General features: G+C 38.9%; 1 pseudogene; it reads left to right on the top strand.

The window, feature by feature from the left end:
- Nucleotides 1-2430: 2430 nt before the first annotated feature.
- On the top strand, nucleotides 2431-3247 carry LOC122690101 (annotated as a pseudogene).
- The last annotated feature ends 3407 nt before the right edge of the window (nucleotides 3248-6654 follow it).

Here is a 6654-nt window from a genome sequence, read left to right on the forward strand (position 1 = left end):
ATGTAAATCCGTGAAGTCAAATCACACCCTCACACCATACACAAAAATAAACTCCACATGGCTCCAAGAGTTAAATAGAAGACATGACACCATAAAACTGCTAGAAGAGAACATAGGCAACACTTTCTCTGACATAAATTGCAGGATCACCCTTGGAAGTCCCAGGATCAAACAGACAGACTCTTACAGTTTCTATTACATTTAGGTTTGCCTTCATATACAACAGCCTGGGAGGTTTAAACATAGATAGTTTTCCCAGTTTTTCACAGTTCTGGACGCTAGAAGTACATGATCAAGTTGTCAGTGTGTTTGCTTTTTGTGAAGCCTCCTACTTGCATTTCAGATATTCTTTTAATTTCGCACTGATGCACTGAGTTTTAGTGGCATATTGTTTCCTCTCCAGGATGCTCCTGAATTAAGTACTTGATAAAATAATCGAGCGATCAGATCTATGTGCTTTTATTTATAACTGTTTCAAACCCTCACTCTTTTTTCTATTTATTTCTTCTGCACCCAATTCTTTTCACAGGGTTCAATAAAAATAAAGTATATTTCCTACAAAATTTCCATAATAATTGGCATTGAATTATGAAAATGAGTCTAAATTGATATAAGTTGTGCCGGTGGTTCCTATCATGAGTTCTTGGTGATGTTCCTCCTTTTCCTTTTGTCTCTTCGAATATATTTCCCAGGTGTTTTGTCTCATTCCATTTCTTTACCAATACTTTCTTTGACGGTTTCATTCAATGGTTGAAGGTGAAGTAAGTACCAGTATTAGGGCAGAGACTCATCTCAGGGAAGTGAAGAATCCAGCGGGACGCACATGGTTTCTGTCAATCCCTAATGTGTGTGAGTTCAGCATTTCTTCCTCGTGAGACCATCCCCTTCAGGGATCATGGAAAAGAAATTACCTGTCAAGTACAGCCAGTTGTCTCCTAAGGCTGCTAACTAGAAACTTGTAATTGTTTCCAGTAATTAACAACTGAGAGAAAAGTTTCCAGAAATGTTCTCAGCTCCCAAGCCTGCACTCCCATCGCTGCTGCAGGTGAAATAATTGCAGTTTTGATGGGAGGGGAGGGGAGGACAGTGTCTCAAACCCATTTATCAGGATCTGGCTGCCTCCCTCCCACACACATATTGGGTATAATGGCCATCCCACCAAGCCCTTTTCCTGGCAGCTGGAAGGTATGTTCGTTGTACTTTCTTCTGAGCAGCAGAGTCTATGAGAGAAAGGCAGATCAAGATTCTGGGTAAGTGATCACTTCAGAAACTGACACCAACACCAATTTGTTGACATTCTAGCAAATCTAATACATCAGTTTGTGAGAGACACGAGAATCCATGCTTTGCAAGTGCCAAATTTTGCCTGTGTCTTGTATGTTAATGTCAACTGCAAATATTAATTCATTACTAATATATTCACTGGGCTCAGACAATAACATACTGATTCAGTTTATCATTGGACAATAATAATTTTGTTTTGTCTTAAACTGTTTTATCACATGCTAGTGTTTTATGCCCTAATGTTTATTGCCTGTATATGATTATTCAAACATTTCTATAATAGACGCTATTTTAGTTGTGTTTCTGTCACGGGAACAAAAGAGTCTTTCTGTTGCCATCCTCACAGTGGATCATTCTCATTCATGACATTGCCTTGTCCTGAGGCAGGCTCCTGCTGTATTCTACTGCCAGCAGTGATGTTCATGTGTTAAGATGCTAAGATTTTATTCATAATATGTGGTTCCATAGAATAAACCTTTACACATAAATGGAATCATGTTAATTGAAAATTTAAAAATACCACAGGTCTACAAACAGAAATGTTGTGAAATTATAATCAAATATAGATCTGGTTTATTATATGCCTGCAACTAACTAGCTGTTTGACATGGCTGGTGATCAGTGCACTCTCTTTTTTTGTTTTGGCTGTGCATCAAAGTTCAGGAGATCTTAGATCCTGGACCAGGGATTTAACCTGGACCCTCTGCGATGGAAGGCAGAGTCTTAATCATTTAAGCACCTGGGGGGTTCCTTAAACCACTGCCTTGAGCAGCCCAATGGGATTCAGTCCTCACTCTGCACTAAGAAGCAGGTTTGGCAAATACTTTACCTGTCTGGGGGTAGGTTACACTCCTCTGTATAACTAAAGTCCCTTCAGTTCCTGCCTAATAAATTTGTGAAGCATGAAGATGTGATCACATAAGTATCTTCAGTGATTAATTTAACATATTAGTTCTCCTTAAATGTTATGTATGGAACCCTTTAAAGGCTGCTGGTAACAGAAACACAAGAAGCAAATATTTCCAAGTGGGAACTATTGCTAAGTGGAGAATATTGGATTTCAGTTGACACAATGCATGTAGCCCACGCCTAATATTCCCATGCAGACATTCTAACTCACAATACCAGTGACTGTGAACTTAGAGGATGGCCGTCATCTTTTTTGTAATAGGCACGATCATCTTAACACGGACCGTGGTTGGACTCCTGGGGAATTTCTCACTCCTTTGCAGTTATATCATCCTTCACTTCATGGGTTATAGGTTAAGGTCCACAGACTTGATCCTTAAGCACCTGATTGTGGCCAACCCCTTGGTCCTCCTCTCTAAAGGGGTCCCACACTCAGTGGCAGTGTTTGGGTGGAAGCAGATCCACAGTGATTTTGGCTGCAAACTTCTCTTCTTTCTGCACACAGTGGGGAGGGGAGTGTCCATCAGTAGCATCTGCCTCTTGAGTGTCTTTCAGGTGATCACGATCAGTCCCTGGAACTCCAGGTGGGCAGCACTGAAAGTAACAGCTTCTAAGTACACCGTTCCCTCTATCTTCCTGTGTTGGATCCTGCAAATGCTGGTAAATGTCATTTTTCCTTTCCATATAACTGGCAAATGCAGTGACAATAACATCACAGAGGAAAGAGATTATGGTTGCTGTTCTACTATTCTTACTGACAAGAAGAATAGAAAAACCAGAGACGCCTTTTATGCAGCATTGCTGTTGTTCCCTGATGTTTTAAGTTTCGGGCTCACACTCTGGGCCGGCGGCTCCATGGTTCTCATCCTGTACAGACATAAGCAGCAGGTCCAGCAGATTTGTAGAACCAACGCCTCCTCCAGATCTTCCCCGGTGTCCAGAGCTACTAAAACCATCCTTCTCCTGGGGAGCACCTTTTTCTACTTTTCTACTCTTTCCTCCATCTTTCAAATTCTTCTGGCTCTTTTTGATCAGTCCAGCTGGTTCCTTGTGAACATGACTGTAATCATAGCAGCATGCTTCCCAGCTGTCAGCCCCTTTCTGCTCATGAGCTGTGACTCCAGTGTATGCAGGCTTTACTTTGACTGGATGAGAAATACAGAATCCTTTACTATTATGAGAAATCTGTGACTTGGCTATTTTTCCACAATGTACAAGTGACTGTTTATTCACCTCAGAGACATAACTAAAATTTTGAATCTCAAGAGAATACTAAAAAGGACATGCTGAGCATCTTATTCCGAATAAACAGTTGTAACAGAATTGTCATGACATATAGTTATCTTGTAAAGAATTGTGTGCTTGAAGATTTTCTAATATTTTCAGAAAAGGGGTTCAGAATTTATACAATAATAAACACGTCTTGAAACCACCTTCATATTATTTACTATTCAAATGTGTAATTTTCAATCTACAACAGATGTCTCACTGAAACTAAATCGACATGAACTATAGAGAAAGGTTTGCATGAACATGGATTAGCATTGGGATAGTCCTTAATGAAAGACAAGTTAGTGACCTCACAGAATAAAGAGTGGTCTGCTGTGGAGTTAGAGTTTAAACTCAGTCTCCAGCTGTAGAGACTTTGGGAGCCAGTGATGAGTTTTATAGATAACATGCCTAGAGACATGGCAGCATTTATTGGAAATATTGTTTTATATGGAAATTAGTACATTTAACTATTTCCATGTAGCAATGACCAGATTGAAGTGAAGTGCAGCACAAGGAGCACAAAAAGAATGCTCCAATAAAAATGCTAGCAAAACAACAAAAATGTATGTTTCAGCTGATTGTTTAAATTAAAATGTATTTGATATATAACACAGTTTAACATATACAAGCTGGTGATATACTTGTATATTGTAACATGATTGCTATTGTACACATAATTAGCACCTCAATTACAAAATATATATCCTTTTTACCATCATTTTTAGGAATTTGTTTATTTTTTAATTGAAGGATAATTGCTTTACAGAATTGTGTTGTTTTCTGCCACATATCAACATGATAAAATATGTATCCTTTAAATTTAACTTTTCTATCAAATCCAGTTGATTTACAGTATTAGTATTGCAAATGCATCATAGTGAGTCAATGTTTACATAGATTCTAAATTCTGAAACCTTACCATATCTCATTCCACCCTCTTTTTCTCTCCCCACTGGTAACCACTAGTTTCTTCTCTGTATATATGAGTTCATTTCTGTTTGGTTCCATTCATTAATTTTTTATATATTTTAGGTACCACAAATAAGTGATGGTATACAGTATTTGTCTTTGCCTTATTTCACTAAGCATAAGACCTTCTGGTCTATTCATGTTGTTGTAAATGGAAAATTTAATTCATTTTTGTGTGTGTGCCTGCTCAATTCTGTCTGACCCCTTGTGACCCAATGGGCTAAGCCCATCAGTCTCCTCTGTCCATGAGATTTCCCAGGCAAGATTACTGGAGTGGGCTGTCATTTCCTTATTCATGGGATCTGCATGACCCAGGGAACAAACCCATGTCTCCTTGGATTCTTTGCCACTGAACCACCTGACTGTTATACCAGTGTGTGTGTGTGTGTGTGTGTGTGTGTGTGTGTGTGTGTGTGTGTGTGTGTGTGTGTGTGTGTGTGTGTGTTTATAAAACACCTTTAACCACTCACCTGTTAATGTATTAGTATTTTCATTTTCTTTGGGTGTATACTCAGGTGTATAATTGCTACATCACATGGTAGTTCTTTTTTAGGTTTTTGAGGCACTCCATACTGAGTGGCTGCACCAATTTCCATTCCCTTCCACAGTGTACTACAGTTTTCCTTTCTCCACATCTTCACCAGCATTTGTTATCTGTGGTCTCTTTGATGATATCTATTCTGATGGGTGTTAAGTGTGGTTTTGACTTGCATTTCTCTAATGAATAACAATGTTGAGTATCTTTTCATGTGCCTGAGGGCCATCTGTACATCTTCTTTGACATAATATTTAGTCAGGTTTTCTACCCGTTTATATCATGTTTTCTTTTTAAGACTGTGTTGCATGAGGTGTGTATACCTTTTGGATATGAACTTATCAGTCATATTCTTGGAAAATAATTTCTCTAATTCAATAGGTTATCTTATCCTTTTGTCCATGGCTTTCTTTGCTGTGCAAAAGGTTTTAAATTTAATTAAGTCTCATTTGTTTATTTTTGCTTTTGTTACCTTCACTTTAGAAGACAGAACCAGCAAAATATTGCCACTACTTGTGTCAGAGAGTGTTCTGCCTGTGTTTTCTTGTCGGGGTTTTATGGTTTCCAGTCTTATATTGGGGCCTTTAATCTATTTTGAGTTTATTTCTGCATATGCTATGAGAAAATATTCAAATCATCTCATTCTTTCACATGTAGCTGTCCAGTTTTCCCAGCAACACTTTTTGAAGAGAATTTCTTAACCCCATTATATAGTCCTGCCTTTGGTCATGTATTAATTGACCAACAGTGCATGGGTTTGTTTCTGGCCTCTCCATTCTATTCCAATTATCTGTGTGTCTGTTTTTGTGCCTGCTGGATGCTGTGTTCATGACTGTAGCTTCGTAGTATAGTCTGAAGTCAAGGAACGAGTTTCCCCCATTTTCCTCTTTTTTCAAAAGCAGAAAAATAATATGCTTACCAAATTACAATGGTGGGACTGCCTAGGATGGACATTGTCATTCCAAAAACAAGAAATCAGAGTAGAAACAAGTCACCTCCCTAAAGCAGGTAAAAATCCTAGGACAGTAAATTCCATCAGATGTTAAAGTTTGAGAACTATCCTGTTTGTCTGGATGTTCTGTCCTCTGGACTGCCTGTCTCAAGGCCACCTTTATGACACCAGTAGCCATGGGCTCATCTACTGTGCATATATTGATTCATCACACCATTCACTGATCAAAGCAGCTGTTGCTCTGTGGAGTAGTTATTGAAGCTTGGACCAGAACAGAACAGGATATGTGTGTGTGTGTGTGTGTGTGTGTGTGTGTGTGTGTGTCTATAAATTCCTGGAGGTTCATATAGTACTAGAAAAATGTGTTGTCTTGTTATTTAGTCACTAAGTCATGTCCAACTCTGAGAACCCATGGACTATAGCCACCAGGCTCCCCTGTCTATGGGATGTCTCAGGCAAGAATACTGGAGTGGCTTGCCATTTTCTTCTCCAGGGGATCTTCCCAGTCCAGGGATTGAACCTGCATCTCCTGCATTGGCAGGCAGATTCTTTACCACTGAGCCAGCAGGCAAACCCTCTAGAAAACAGAAAAATGCTTTAAATAAGAAGAAAGAAAAAACATAATGATGGTCTATAGCAAAGACACACAGAAGTCACCTAAAAGACCTCCCAATGACCAAGTTGAACAATTTTATTTCGAAGAAAGTAGTTTTGGATTATAACTCACAGTATA

This window comes from Cervus elaphus, chromosome 4 (assembly GCF_910594005.1).
Source record: "Cervus elaphus chromosome 4, mCerEla1.1, whole genome shotgun sequence".
NCBI classification, from domain to species: Eukaryota; Metazoa; Chordata; class Mammalia; order Artiodactyla; family Cervidae; genus Cervus; species Cervus elaphus.